We start from the raw sequence: 16,175 nt of genomic DNA, 5'->3' as shown, positions 1-16,175 counted from the left end.
CACAGCCACCTGATGAAGAGACAGCGCTTCGAAAGCTAATGTTTTTAAATAAACCACTGAGGCAATAACATGTTGTTGTGTGATTTTTAACAATGTTGTGCAGAAGGAGACACACATAGACTGGTGGCGATATGTATCAATGGGTATTGGGCTTAGGTAGACAGTGGAATGCATAAGTTGATGATTCCTCATTATAATCCGTGGGCGGCACGGTGGCACAGTGGTTAGCACTGCTGCCTCACAGCGCCAGAGACCCGGGTTCAATTCCCGACTCAGGCGACTGACTGTGTGGAGTTTGCACGTTCTCCCCGTGTCTGCGTGGGTTTCCTCCGGGTGCTCCGGTTTCCTCCCACAATCCAAAAATGTGCGGGTCAGGTGAATTGGCCATGCTAAATTGCCCGTAGTGCTAGGTTAAAGGGGTAAATGTAGGGGTATGGGTGGGTTGCGCTTCGGCGGGGCGGTGTGGACTTGTTGGGCCGAAGGGCCTGTTTCCATACTGTAAGTAATCTAATCTAATCTAATAATGAATGCTGCAGCGGTTTCCAGCGCTCGAATGATATATTCCTGCTCATCCTTTGAGTTTTTGCATTTACTATCGCATTAGAACTCCTGTTTTTTGGGTGTGAATTCGTCATAGAAATGATCAAAAATGTAACAACTACTGACTGCTTCCCGCAAGGCGACACGGTCCAGCTGTGATCTCACCAAAAAGCCGATCTGACAGTTTGGACCATCAGCCGTTTGGTCATCGAGTCATAAATGTCGAGAATCAGCCTGAATTTTGTACAAACTATTTTTCCCAGGACTTCAACTGCTCATTAGCAAATTGGGAGCCAGGAAGTCTGGAAGGCAACAACTGTGAAACATAGAATAGTACAGGCCCTTCGACCCTCGATGCTGTGCCGGCTTTTTATCTTATTCTCAGATCAAACTAACCTACACATTCTTCATTGTACTACTACCCATGTGTCTGCTCAAGGGTCGCTCCAATTTTATTAATACGTCACATTCTACTAGCAGAACTGCCAGTATATTCCACGTACCCCTTTAAATAACTGGCCGCGAACATCTCCTTTAAAACTTGCTCCAATCACCTACATATATTCTCTTTTGATAGCCATTTCTGTCCTGGGGGTAAACTTAGTCTCTGACAAATCACTCTATCTTTGCCTCTCATCACCATGTGCAACTTTGCCAAATCGCCTCTCACGGTTCTTCACTCCAAAGTGATAAATCTTAGCTGCCTCCAACTTAATTCATTAAATATTCCCTCCAGCCAGGCAACATCTAAAGCTTTCACATCCTCCGAAAATGAGGTGAAAGTAACTGGAAACATTATTCCAGGTGTGGTCTAAACAGGTCTCTTTCGAGGTGTAGTAAAATCTCGCGGCTATTAAATTCAATCCCGTTCCTAATGAAAGCCAAAGCTGCACATGCCTTCTTCACAGCACTATCAACTAGAATTCACCGTCAAGAAATGTATGGACATGGACCCCAAGAATCCTCTGTTCCTCTACACTTGCAAGAACCATGCCTTTAAAGCTGCCTTTAAACCTGCATTTAAATTCGACCTTCTGAAATGAATCGCTTCCCACTTATTCACTGTGAACTCAATTTTCATTGACTTTTCATACCTTGATACCCGCAGTGTTCAGACGAAAATATATCAATTGATCGACAAATAACAAATATCTGACAGAGAGTGACTCAAATGCAGTTTTCTTTGCACCTCTTGGAATTATGGCAAAAAACAACATTTTCTTGCTTTCAGCTGATCCGGTATGAAATTTTGAACCTATCCCAATTTAACCCATTGCTAATTCTCCTTAAATGTGGCTTGAAATCTCCCACTTTGAAAAACAACGTTATTAAAATGACAGAATCTTCAATGACTTAACTTTATGATTATATCATTAGTAGTCAACGCGTGGGTGTATTTGTGAGTACTGAGAACGTGAAAGCAATTGGCTCAGTTAAAACATTTGTTCTTAGTCATGCAAGTTGTGATATCTAAATTGCTCCTCATCACTTCCATAATTAATCTCGCTGCTTGTGTTTCGATTCGACACGAAGAAAGTGAACTGTCAGAATATTTTAAATATTTGAATGTTTCCTGCTATCTGCCATGGTGAATCCTCAACAATGTTTTGCATCCTCAGCTCGGTCAGGCAACAGTGCGGTCAGGGAATCCTCCAATTTGAATCAGCTTGGGCTTTCTACTTCCCTTCAAGCAATCATAGAAAATTCAAGGAACGAAAAGATATACTTTACCTGTCCAGTGATATTTTTCAAGGCAGTACGAAACTTCGCATTCCCTACACCTGTGAGAGTTATTCGTAAAGCATCCATGCAGAGAAATTAATTCTTATCGAAATGACCCCAGATTTTTCAGCATCCAGTTTTCGAGTATGTTGGAAATCATGAACCACTGTGGCCAGGAATGTGAAAAGATTAAATTATTTCTTAATGTTTGTGATCTTTCCAAAATATCCTGTCGTTACAGACAGATGTCAACCAAAAACACGGACTACGTTTCTGTACTTAACTACATTGTGGTTTATTGCACATCACCAAGTTCCAGCTGAAAGTCGATTACTTTGAACTCGTAACTTTTAAAAAGACTAGGTTATTCCCTATTCCACTTATAACGGTCACCCAGATAGGCATTGAAATGCATGTGTGTGTTTCTATGTAATAAAATGCGATTATGTAGGGAGAGAGAGAAAAAAATGCAGGACGGTGTTACAATTACCCACAGAGTGCACGGAGGTGTTGTCTTTTTTTTTACTAATATTAGGCTGCTGTTGAGTACATCTCAAGCTCCTTTTCGTTGGCTTGTGATAGACATTGCATCATAACGTAGCACAGGAACAGAAGAAAAATCTTCAGTCCAACTACTTCCTACCGTCCATAATTAGCAACTGAACAGGTCACGTTCAGTATTGGTCCATCTGGCTTCGAATCTTTCCTATTCAAGGACATATCCAAACGTAGTTTTAACATTGCAGTGGAATCCGCACACATGACTTCCCCTGCCAATTCATTCTGCACACTGACCACACTCAATGCAAAAGATGTCCCCTCTCAGGTCTTTGCATATCTCTCATCTCACCTTAAAATTATATCCTCTAGTCTCAACATATCCCAGTCAAGCAAAAGATCACTGAGCATTAAATTTAGCGATACATCTCATGGTCTTATACACCTGTAAGTTCACCGTTCAACTTCCAAAGCTGCAGTGAAAATAAATACTCTGCCTTTCAAGTTATTCCTGAGAAGTCAAAGGTTCCATAACCCTCGGCATCCTGGTTAAAAAAATCCTGAACTTTCCCAACTTCGTTATAAAGCATTCCAATAATCAGAACAATTGAGGACAGCAGACTGCAGAAGCTGGAGATCAGAGTCAAAAATTGTGGTGTTGGAAAATTACAGCACCTCAGAGAGCATCCGAGGAGCAGGAGACCCGATGTTTCGAGCAGAAGCACTTTCTCAGGAATGCGTGATGAAGAGCTTATGTTCAAAACGTTGACTCTCACTCTCTGCAGACGTTGCCAGAACGGCTGTGGTTTTCTAGCAACAGAATTTTTGGCACTTTTCCATCATGGGTTGAAACGGAATGGACAACAATGCTCCACGGGATACGTCACTAACATTTTTAAATCTAAAGATGAGGTCCCAATTCTTATCCTCAAACGTCTGGACAGTGAAGGCCGGCATACTAACTGCATTCTTAACTATCCTATAAATGTGTGACATAAAGTTCAAAGAATTATGTACCTATTCTCCGAGGTCAGTCTTATCTATAATACCATATAAGGTCTTGATTTAATTGAATATTTCCTGCCTTGTAGTTTTGCAAAATGAATGTTTTATATTCATTCCTGTTGAACTGGGTCTGACATTGTTCCACGCCTTCACCCATCCTATTGAAATCACTTTGTATTCTTAGAAAACTGTCTTCACTGACTAATGGCCAACGTTTTTGCTGTCATCCATTGCCTTATTGACTTTTGCTTCATTTTGTAACAAGGTGAGGGCGCCACTGGCTGGGCAGCATATACTGTCCATCCCTAATTGCTGGAAACAGGTCTCTCGGCCGAAAAAACCACTATGTTCCACCCCTCTCCGTCTCTTGCTAGCAATCATATTTCATATTCAATTGCCAGGGTAACCCTGAATCCCATGCAATCAAACTTTACTAATTAGACGGGAATATGAAGCCTTGTCACAGGTTTTACTGAAGTCCAAGTAAACAACATGAACCAGTTACGCTTATCGATCTTTTTGGATGTTTCCTCAGAAAACTCAATCACCTGTTGGAGACACGAAATCCTGCACACAAAATTATGCTGATTCATCAATCTTTAACTCAGGCAATGCATGCACATCCTAAATTTTAGCAGCACTTACAAGAACCTACCCATCATTAAAGATGGACTCAATATATCTGCAAGTCCTCGGTTTCTCCTTCTATCCCTTTATAAACAGTGCCACTCTCCAGTGATCTAGCATCTCTCTCATTGATATACATGATGCATACGTGTCTGCAAGGGCCCTGTAAATTACTCGCTAATTTTCCTGAATGTTCTGAGACATGCGACATCAGGTCATGGTAATGTATCGTTTTCTATATTTTCTAAGACTTTCAACAATTCCTGGTCTGTGGTGTGAACAATTTCAAAACACCAATATTTAATTCTCTGCATTCTCTCGCCTTTGTTTATTTCACTCCAGTAAAAAAGAGAGGAAAAAAGATATTCACTTAATATGACATGCTACCGTGGGATTGAACACAAAGGCGACCTCTTCAACGTTTATTGGGTCATACTCTGTTTTGCCCTTTTGCTCAGAATCACTATTTTCCCTGTCTCTGCCACAGCGGGAAGTGCAGCACCTGCCCCTGCATCGTCCCCTCATCTGCATCTAAGATCCGAAAGAATCCCATCACAACAGACAGAAGTTTACCTGTACCTCCACAAATGTCAATTACTGTATCCGTTGCACTTGATGTGGTCGTCTGTACATTGCAGAGAGTGGATGTCAACTTGTGGATCGTTTCAAAGAACTTCGCTGGGACACCGCACCAACCAACCACATTGTCCTGTGGTTGAACACTTCAGCTCTCCTACACACTCCACCAAGGACATGCAAGTCCTGGGCCTCTTCCATCGCCAAACCTTAACCATTCAAAGCCTGAAGGAAGAACACCTCTTCTTCTGCCTTTGGAAAGTGCAACCATACCGGATTAAAATAGACTTCATAAGTTTCCTCATTTCCTCTTCCCTCAGTTTATCTCAGTTCCAAGACTCCAACTCGATAAAACCTGCTGGAAATATCAATCGGCTTTCCCATCTCTCTGTTTCCCCCTCATCTCTGACTATACTCTTCCCCCCACCTTCATCTACCTATTGTCTTCTCAGCTACCTTCCCGCGAACCCCACCACCTTACATTTATCTCTCAGACCTCCGCCCACAAGCCTCATTCCAGACGACAGTTTGATGACTGAAACTCGATTCTTCTTCTCCTCGGTTACTGCTTGCCATGGTTTGCTTTTCCAGGACCACATTTCCGATACTGATCTCCAGCATCTGCAGTCCTCACATTTTCCAGATACATTGCTTTGTTTCAGACATTCAGTGATTTATGAGCGATCGCGAGTGATGTTTATTGCTGTTTCTCCCCAACGAACCTGGGCCCCATTATATTTATTAAGCAATGATTGTCTGGAACGTTATAGGAGAACTGCAGGCATGTTTCCTCGCTTCTTCTGGACTAGAACCTCTGCATGTTTATTCATTCAATGCACCCAGATCTTACCAGTCTTGTATTTCACTTTCACATTTTTGAGTGGGAGCAGCGGCCGAGTTGAGGTGAACCCGGGAGACTACAGCTAAGGTAAGAGTGTTTTTCAAAATTACTTACCTGTAGCGGGCAGCGGTGTTTTGTTTTCTCTCTCCTTCACAGAAAGAGCGGGAGCAGCAGAGGAAGTGACGGCAAGCAGAGGGGCAGCCGAGACCCGGAAGCAGTTAGTGTAAGCTTAGCTGGGTTAGTTTTTTCCCCCTTTAAAAGCGTGAAGGAGAGGAACCCGAGGCACTACACGGGTAGTGCCTCCCACCCGCCCTCCTCCTCTAACCTAACAATAACATCTGTTGTGGCAAGCAGGTAAGTGCTGAATTTTGCTTGTATTATTTGGACACAGTTTTTTTTTAAACAGTTAGCTTTAGAGGGATGGCAGTGAAGGCAGTGCAATGTTCCTCCTGCAACATGTATGAGGTGAGGGATGCCATCGACGTCCCTGCCGATTACACTTGCAGGAAGTGCACCCATCTCCAGCTCCTCCAAGACCGTGTTCGGGAACTGGAGCTGGAGTTGGATGAACTTCGGATCATTCGGGAGGCAGAGGGGGTCATAGATCAGAGTTATAGGGAAGTAGTAACTCCAAAGATGGCAGATAGATGGGTTACAGTGAGGGGGACTGGGAGGAAGCAGCCAGTGCAGGGACCTCCTGCGGCCATTCCCCTCAAGAACAAGTATACCGTTTTGGATACTTGTGGGGGGGGTGACTTACCAGGGGTAAGTAACGGGGCTCAGGTCTCTGGCACGGAGCCTGTCCCCGTTACTCAGAAGGGAAGGGTGAAGAAGAGCAGAGCAGTAGTAACTGGGGACTCGATAGTTCGTGGCACAGATAGGCGGTTTTGTGGGAACGAGAGAGACTCACGTTTGGTATGTTGCCTCCCAGGTGCAAGGGTACGTGATGTCTCTGATCGTGTTTTCCGGGTCCTGGAGGGGGAGGGGGAGCAACCCGAAGTCGTGGTCCACATTGGCACCAACGACATAGGTAGGAGGAGTGCTGAGGATGTTAGACAGGCTTTCAGGGAGCTAGGTTGGAAGCTCGGAGTTAGAACAAACAGAGTTGTTGTCTCTGGTTTGTTCCCCGTGCCACGTGATAGAGATTCGAGGAATAGGGAGAGAGAACAATTAAATGCGTGGCTTCAGGGATGGTGCAGGAGGGAGGGGTTCCAGTTTTTGGATAACTGGGGTTCTTTCTGGGGACGGTGGGACCTCTATAAACAGGATGGTCTACACCTGAACCTGAGGGGAACCAGTATCCTTGGGGGGAGGTTTGCTAGTGCTCTTGGGGGGGGGTTTAAACTAACTCGGCAGGGGCATTGGAACCCAGATTGTAGCTTCAGGGTGCAGGGCCTGGAGTGTAGGGAGGTGAGGAACATGGCATCAATTTCCAAGGAGGGTGCCTGTAAACAGGGAAGTGGCTTGAAGTGTGTATACTTCAATGCAAGAAGTATACGAAATAAGGTAGGTGAACTTGCAGCGTTGGTTGGTACCTGGGACTTCGATGTTGTGGCTATTACGGAGACATGGCTAGAACAGGGACAGGATTGGCTGTTGCAGGTTCCGGGATTTAAATGTTTTAGTAGGGTCAGAAGTGGGGGTAAAAGAGGGGGAGGTGTGGCAATGCTTGTCAAAGATAGTATTACAGCGGTGGAAAGGACAATGGATGAGGACTTGCCATCTGAGGTAGTTTGGGCTGAGGTTAGGAATAGGAAAGGTGAGGTCACCCTGTTAGGAGTCTTTTACAGGCCTCCTAATAGTCCTAGAATCATTGAAGAAAGGATTGGGAAGGTGATTCAGGAGATGAGTGACAGTAATAGGGTGGTTGTTATGGGGGACTTTAACTTTCCTGATATTGATTGGGAAAGCTATAGCTCAAGTTCGTTAGATGGGTCAGTGTTTGTTCAATGTGTGCAGGAGAGTTTCCTGACACAATATGTAGACAGGCCAACAAGAGGTGAGGCCATACTGGATTTGGTTCTGGGTAACGAACCAGGCCAGTTGTTAGAATTAGAGGTAGGTGAGCACTTTGGGGATAGTGACCATAATTCGGTGATTTTTACACTCGTGATGGAGAGGGATAAGTGTGTACTACAGGGCAAGAATTATAGCTGGGGTAAGGGAAATTATGATGCGGTGAGGCATGACTTAGGATGTGTGGCTTGGAAAAGTAGACTCCAAGGCAAGAGTGTAAATGATATGTGGAACTTGTTCAAGGGGCAACTATTGAGTGTCCTTGATAATTATGTACCTGTCAGGCAGGAAGGAAAGGGTCGTGCGAGGGAGCCGTGGTTTAATAAGGAATTGGAATCCCTTGTTAAATGGAAGAGGGCGGCCTATCTCAAGATGAGACGTGAAGGTTCAATTGGGGCGATTGAGAGTTATAGGGTAGCCAGGAAGGACCTGAAGAGAGAGCTAAAAGCAGCAAGGAGGGGACATGAAAGGTCCTTAGTCGATAGGATTAGGGAAAACCCTAAGGCTTTCTATAGGTATGTTAGGAATAAAAGAATGACTAGGGTAGGAATAGGTCCAGTCAAGGATAGTAGGGGGAAGTTGCGTGTGGAGGCGGAAGAGATTGGGGAGACACTGAATGAATACTTTTCTTCAGTATTTACTCAGGAACAGGGCATTGTTGTCGATGAGAATACTGAGTCACAAATAAGTAGAATGGATGGCTTTGAGGTATGTAGAGAAGAGGTGTTGGAAATCCTGGAAAAGGTGAAAATAGATAAGTCCCCTGGGCCTGATGGCATTTATCCTAGGATTCTCTGGGAAGCAAGGGAGGAGATTGCAGAGCCATTGGCCTTGATTTTTATGTCCTCTTTGTCTACAGGAGTAGTCCCAGAAGACTGGAGGATAGCAAATGTGGTTCCCTTGTTCAAAAAGGGGAGTAGGGATAGCCCTAGTAACTATAGGCCGATGAGTCTCACTTCTGTTGTGGGCAAAGTCTTAGAGAGAATTGTAAGGGATAGGATTTATGCACATCTGGATAGGAATAATGTGATCAAGGATAGTCAGCATGGTTTTGTGAAGGGCAAGTCGTGCCTCACAAACCTTATTGAATTCTTTGAAAAGGTGACGAAGGAGGTTGATGAGGGGAAAGCGGTAGATGTGGTATATATGGATTTTAGTAAGGCGTTTGATAAGGTTCCCCATGGTAGGCTACTGCAGAAAATACGGAGATATGGCATTGAGGGTGAGTTGGAGGTTTGGATTAGGAATTGGCTGGATGGAAGAAGACAGAGGGTAGTAGTTGATGGCAAAGTTTCTTCATGGAGTGCCGTCACTAGTGGTGTTCCGCAAGGATCTGTTTTGGGACCATTACTGTTTGTCATTTTTATAAATGACCTGGAAGAGGGGTTAGAAGGTTGGGTGAGCAAGTTTGCGGATGATACGAAAGTCGGAGGAGTTGTTGACAGTGAGGAAGCATGTGGCAGATTACAGCAGGATATAGAGAAGCTGCAGAGCTGGGCAGAAAGGTGGCAGATGGAATTCAATGGAGCTAAGTGCGAGGTGATTCACTTTGGGAAGAATAACAAAAAGATGGGGTACTGGGCTAATGGTCGGATACTTGGTAGTGTGGATGAGCAGAGGGATCTTGGTGTCCATGTACACAGATCTCTGAAAGTTGCCACCCAGGTAAATAGTGCGGTGAGGAAGGCATATGGCGTACTGGCTTTTATTGGTAGAGGAATTGAGTTCCGGAGTCCTGAGGTCATGATGCAGTTGTATAAGACTCTGGTACGGCCGCATCTGGAATATTGTGTGCAGTTTTGGTCGCCATACTATAGGAAGGATGTGGAGGCATTGGAACGGGTGCAGAGGAGGTTTACCAGGATGTTGCCTGGTATGGAAGGAAAATCGTATGAGGAAAGACTGAGGCACTTGGGGCTGTTTTCACTAGAGAAAAGAAGGTTTAGGGGTGACTTGATTGAGGTGTACAAGATGATTAGGGGGTTAGATAGGGTCGACAGTATGAACCTTTTCCCGCGTATTGAGTCGGGTATTACAAGGGGGCATAGCTTTAAATTAAGGGGGGGTAGATATAGGACTGATGTTAGGGGTAGGTTCTTCACTCAGCGAGTCGTTAGTTCATGGAATGCCCTGCCAGTAACAGTGGTGGACTCTCCCTCTTTATGGGCATTTAAGAGGGCATTGGATAGGTATATGGAGGATAGTAGGTTAGTGTAGTTTAGGTGGGCTTGGATCGGCGCAACATCGAGGGCCCAAGGGCCTGTACTGCGCTGTATTCTTCTATGTTCTATGTTCTATGTTCTATAATTATTCAGAACTGTCGTCGTCGCACTTCTGAAAGACCCTCCTTTCTCAGACGTTCTATTGCGTGTAAATAGTGTACGTTAATCATCTTTGAAAGTTGTGATCGCATAACAATTATTCAATTATCTACGATGTCTTAGCATACGTTTTTCTCAACTTCACTTTGACTACTTGGATGCCTGAAGTACAATCTCATCAAGGTTGTACTTCCTTTCTTATTTCGAATTTCAACTCATATGCTATCGCTCGACTATTATTTTCAGAAATACTGTGTCTAGTTCCAACAGTAATGTTTTCCCTCAATGAAAATTTGAGATCCCATTCCTCTCCACCATCCCTTTCCATCTTTTCAATAGCATTTTGCAACTTGGAACATTGAACTGCCACACCTGTCCATTCCTCACATTTCTGTAATAACCACAACGTCTCAACCCCATCTTTCCCAACATTCGCTGCGTACATCAGCCTAACATGCAAAATATCTTTCCTTAAAAAAGAGGCAGTTTAATTTTTCGTACTCTGATATTTCTTCGTCAGTTTTTTCGAAGTAACTTGTTATTTTCATAATCAATGCTTTCTGAATTCATGTTCTATTTACACCGCTGCCGAATTTTGCTCTACCAGCTACCCTTCCCCACTTACATTTTACATTATCACTTAATGGAACTAGCAAAGAGAGCGGGTGGTTTACAAATTACTAAAATCTGTGATTTACTGATCAAATGTAATGCCTTAGCGCAAACATCACCTTGAATAAAATGGCCTTTTTCAACATTCACTTTTTTTGTACTGCAAGGAGACACATCATCTTTTCTTCTCAACATCAGAATGTTTTGAAAGTATTGTTCGCATTCAGAAGACGTACACTGGTGGCAAACACAAATGTTATTCCTTCGTCAACCCTAACTAGTCAGTATAACAAAAAAAAACAATCAAGTCATTAGTTCGGGCAACTGTTGTTGTGATTGCACCTGTTGCTGCCATCCTGTTAGTAGCAAACCTCCCATATTTCTCAAAGAAAGTTGTCGTGTAAGCATCATCTACCATGACTTTTTTCCAAACTTAGTTCTAAGAATCACAACAATTTCCTTCACAAAGCATCATGTTAAAACAGTTGTTTTCCTTCAGCGGTTCATAACTTTTATAAAAAAACGAAAAACATCGACGTTTACACGTGCAAGGAATGCACCTGAAATTATTTAATGGTGAGAGTAAGAAAACGATGATTACAAGCGTGGGAGAAGGAGAAAATGGATCTCATTGAAACGTGAGGGAAGAATGCAACATAGGGTGCGAGGAAAAATAGGAGAAGAACAAGAGACTTGATGTTAGAAAATGAAAGGATGATTTAAGGAAGTCAGTGCAAAAACTTACTCGCGAGACAAATTAATGCGACTTCAGAAGTTTAAAATTGAGAAATTCGGAGAAGCAGATCGTTCTGGACATGCTATTGATTGAATGACTGATAAATACATACATAGGAAAAAACATTACAATTGCTGAAAAACTGGTGCATGTTATCACATGTTGAACTCAAAACAAAAATATTCAGGAAACGTTCAAGTTTTACTGGACTTTGTGAAATCAGACCTGGAGTATAGTAAAAGCCATTGCCCTTGCAATTAAGGAAATATACAACACTGATGAAATCAAATTAGAGACAATTTAATCGTCAAATAACTAGAATATGTAGCAGTAATTTTTGGTCATTATTACGCTGGCACATGTCAAATATTTCAAGGTGTGACTTGTTGTATACATATTAAGACAAACACTTGGTTAGAAATGACTTGTTTTTCATGACTGGTAAGAATGTCAACTAGTCAGGTCAGTCATGATCGAAATGAGAAATAAAGGAGGCACAACGGGGCATATGGGTTTGTTCCTTCTTCCCATCCATATTTTTGGATATGCATGTGCATGTCTGTAAAATTGCAATGCAGCATAATTGGAAATATGTGGATAACCTGTGATATGAAAAATTAAAGGTTAAACTCGTTCAGTTACCTTTGGTATTTGAAGCACTTTACGCATTTCAGTAATATTTTAGTCCCATAATTTTGAAGAGTTGTGGAATGTTTTTTTTTACAGAGTTAGGTAAACATTCGATCTGGAGGTCATTACAGAGATTGGAATGACCTCGGACCTGCAGGAAATTGCTGATTAATCCTTTCTCTCTTGAGGGTTGCACAGACCGTCTTGCAGGGAGAGACACGTGAGGAACCTTACAATATAAATGAAATATGTAAGTGGCAGAATCTAAAGAGGGAGGGATAGTTTTAATTTCTGGAGGAAATGCAGAAAAAGGAAATGGCGTGATGTAAAAACGAATTCACATATCATTTTTATTACTGGAACAGATCTTGTTGGAGTGGGGTGGAGGTTATTGGGGCAGGGGAAAACACAGTAATAGAGAACGATACACATTTTGTCGGAAGTGACTGAGAAAAAAAAGAAAAGTTACAGGATATTCTCTACTGGTTCACATTTTGCCCATTACCTTTATTTGCATAAAGAAATGATGTCAGTTTGATTGTTTCTTGGTAAACACAATAAGTAACATCACAGGATGTGTCAATGTAAGTTTTAGCTATTCTCTGAATTTAGATTGTGTTACCACGTAAATGAACGTGCTTGTGCAGCAGCTTAAATTACGCAGCATATATGCAAAGTTCTCAAATACATAAGCAGACAGACCATCTAATAGCTCATCAACATCAAAAAAATATAAAACGTTGATGAACCACAGAAGTATGAAGCTGCTGGATATGGTGAAGTGCAAAGTGGTAGACTTTCTTCTACTCTCAGGTCCAGAGTCTCCCTTGCTGTGACATTTGAGCCGTTTTCAGATTCGACTGGCCACTAAAATATAACTGACTGCCACACCGTTGAGAAACAGAATTAACCCAAATGGTATCAACGGTGTTAAAATCTTCTCAAATGTGCGAAATCAAATCCATCTCGAGTCAGTGAAATAGATTGGTCTGTTAGAACAGCGCCAAGGTATATTGTTGATAATCCTCCGTGGTCTAAACCTAAAGTATATTGGAATATTTTTCAAACTTATAAGAATCCCTGTTGTTTGGAGAATCACTGTTGCAGTTTTCTTGGTACAATTTTGAGAGTTCAACTTTGGGCAACAAATAGCAATAAATAGACAAAAGTGAAAATGACAGTGAATCAGACAGAACAGTCTGTGGCAGCGCGGAGCAGAACACAGTGAATACTGCACACAGGAGTGATGTCCAGGAAAGTTAATGTAAAATAATAATCATTGATTCTGTTCAGTACAACCTCAGTAAAGATGACGAGGAGATTTGCTGTTGTCATGGCCAACAGGTAGCGAGTCATGCAGGTTGATAGCCCACAGTTTTCCTTTGACATGACTAAAACTGAAAGTAAATTCACTGGAAGAGGGACAAGAACATATATTTGGTAATGATTTTTTTTCTGTTTCTGATCAGCCATTAAGAACTTTTCGCTAGAGAAGTATGCATTTGGCATCATCCCAGAGATGAAAGGAATGGAAAAATTAACTGTGTGGCAATGTAAATTTGATTCATCATTACTGAGAAAAATTCTCCATTCGTAAGCATTAATCATTTAATATCTACACACGTATATGTTGGTACTGCGGCAGCGACAAAATACACTGAGCAATGAATCCAGTCTGACTGTTAACTGCACACTTTCAAGCTTAAAATTTTGGGATCTTATCCAATGTCAGGTTAATCCTGTGCAGTCTGACGACAGGTTCAGTATTTATGCAAGAACTTATATATGTACTAAACATTCAATTTTCACTTTTAGTCATATTATCTGAGTTTACAGAAAACCACCTTTGGTTTTGTTTTAACCACTGCAATTGAATCCGAGTCACTAATAGTATAGTCTTTAAAAAATTATATAACAATGGAGTGATTTCATATTTCAGCTCATAAGAAACAGGTTGTGTTCTATTCTTTGGTGACATGAATGCAGTGGAAATATCCCATATTGAGTCCTTAAAAGGTAAGATTCCTTTAAATAGGGATATGGAGAAGATAATTTCACTGTCAAAATTCTAAAATCAAAGTTTACCACTTTAAAATAGCCAATGATAAATATACAGAAAAGTGGTATTTAAGTCCCAGAATGTTTAGCTTATGCAATTATTGGTACATGGAATAATTGAGAACATTAGCTTCCGTGAGATAAGACATAAAAATGGCAACAATGGCAGGACGTGCCAGTTGCCTTAGATGAGATGTAGTAGATGGAAGCTTTCATGATCAAACAGTCTGTTATTACTTCATTGAACGAAAAGTGTTCAGTTTTGCCCTTAGAAATCTGACTTAAGCCTAATTGAGCTACATTAGTGGCATTCCCTCACAGTCATCTGTATGTTCTTAAGTTTTACTGATTCCAATAAAAAGAGTGATATTCCCCATTACTACTCTTTATCCGCGAGAGAACAGTGATCACTTCACTCCCTCACACACAAATCCGAAATAAAACCAACTCTTGCTTCATTTGTGGAGAGAAAATAGAATTAAGTCGACATGAAAGATTAACTGTGCTCACAGATGATGCCAGGCTTGCTGTCATTTCCCAGCAATGTGTATTTTTGCTGTCATAATCACTGGAAGTGAATTTTGTTCCTCATTAACAATGACAAACAAGCCGCAATGTGCAACGAGTCTAAGAATGAAGATGAATGAAAATAAAGGAATAGTTAATACAACAGAATTTGAATGAACATTCGATTCATTGCTATTCCGTTAATAGTACACACATTTTCAGTAGAACTCTAAACTATCGAATGACTGAAATACAAACATACTTTCAGGCAGAAGGAGGTAATGCAGTCCATAACACATGCACCTGCTCTCCAATTAAAATGATTAACGAAACTATGTTCAACCATTCTGCTTCCTTGAACATACAACGAACTAAATTGTAAGATTACAAGCCTTCGAGAAATACGCAGATCGTCGACAGAGACAAATAGCTTTCCTCAGATTAGAAACTTACCAGGAACTCAAATCATGGCAAGAATCAGACAGTATACTTTCCTCACCATTTGAATAGGGAGATGCACTTTTTTTCGCGTGACATATAGTGTCCTTGCCTGTCCGAACAATAGTTTGAATTAGGCTCGGAACCAATACACTGCAAAGGTGTGATCCTTACGTATTCCAACACCTCACACCGGAATCGGTGGTTGTGATAATATTCATAATGCTTTTCAGGTCCTTCGAACAACCATTTTGTTGATGGCAAGCTAATTTCCAGAGCGAAAGTCATTTTTATTGCTGATGTCATTATATGCCTCCACCCTGTCCACTCGATAAGACTAGGTATATCTCTTCATCAAGAAGTTGACATTTTAGCATGCTTTACGGTTTACTGGAGATGATGTATCATGCACGCTGTTTCAGGACCGTCTATTCTTCCAACTCACTGACTTGCCACAATTGACTGCACAGCATTTTGGGCAGTGTTTATATCGGTTTGAGGCTGGCATTGAGTTAATATTAATGGTGTATTGAACTAGAAATGTTCCTTATGTTTTTTTTCTTTTCTTCACAGGTGCTCCCTAGCCTTGTGTGTTCACCTTAAATTTCTCTTTTGCCTGAATGAAACAGCACATCCGCTTTACACTTTCATGTTCTCGCAAGTGTAATCTATGCATGCCAATCAAAAGCACGCTCTGACATAATGTTTAACAGTACACAATTAAATGATTAATAATTTATACTTCACATGTCTCACGTTAATGTGTTCAACGAGATAAAGCATTGCATGAAACCGAGATGCCAAATCCAATGCATAATAGAATGCTTTGTTTTTGTCCATTGCCGCTGGTTTCACATTATCTGACCTGTACCATTGTTGTTGAAGTTTCCTTTGTCCCATAATGAACAATTACTTTTTTTATCACTCGTATTCCTGTATTTGATTGGCTGTTTGTTTTTGGTTATTAGCAGTTTTTCGTTCTTGTACTGGAAACATTTCACCTTACATCGCCCTTCTTTTCGCACTTTATATTTACCAAAGGAGCATA

At 41.6% G+C, this 16,175-nt stretch overlaps 1 pseudogene; it reads right to left on the bottom strand.

Moving 5' to 3' along the window:
• Nucleotides 1-12,653: 12,653 nt before the first annotated feature.
• Nucleotides 12,654-15,203, bottom strand: LOC148143467 (putative G protein-coupled receptor 139; annotated as a pseudogene).
• Between the last annotated feature and the right edge of the window lie 972 nt (nt 15,204-16,175).

The sequence above is a fragment of the Chiloscyllium plagiosum genome, unplaced genomic scaffold (genome assembly GCF_037043375.1).
Source record: "Chiloscyllium plagiosum isolate Xiang-an unplaced genomic scaffold, Cpla_swu_hap1 HiC_scaffold_27, whole genome shotgun sequence".
In the NCBI taxonomy this organism is placed as follows: Eukaryota; Metazoa; Chordata; class Chondrichthyes; order Orectolobiformes; family Hemiscylliidae; genus Chiloscyllium; species Chiloscyllium plagiosum.
The sequence above is the reverse complement of the archived record's forward strand: the minus strand, read 5'-3'. Positions and strand labels throughout refer to the sequence as shown.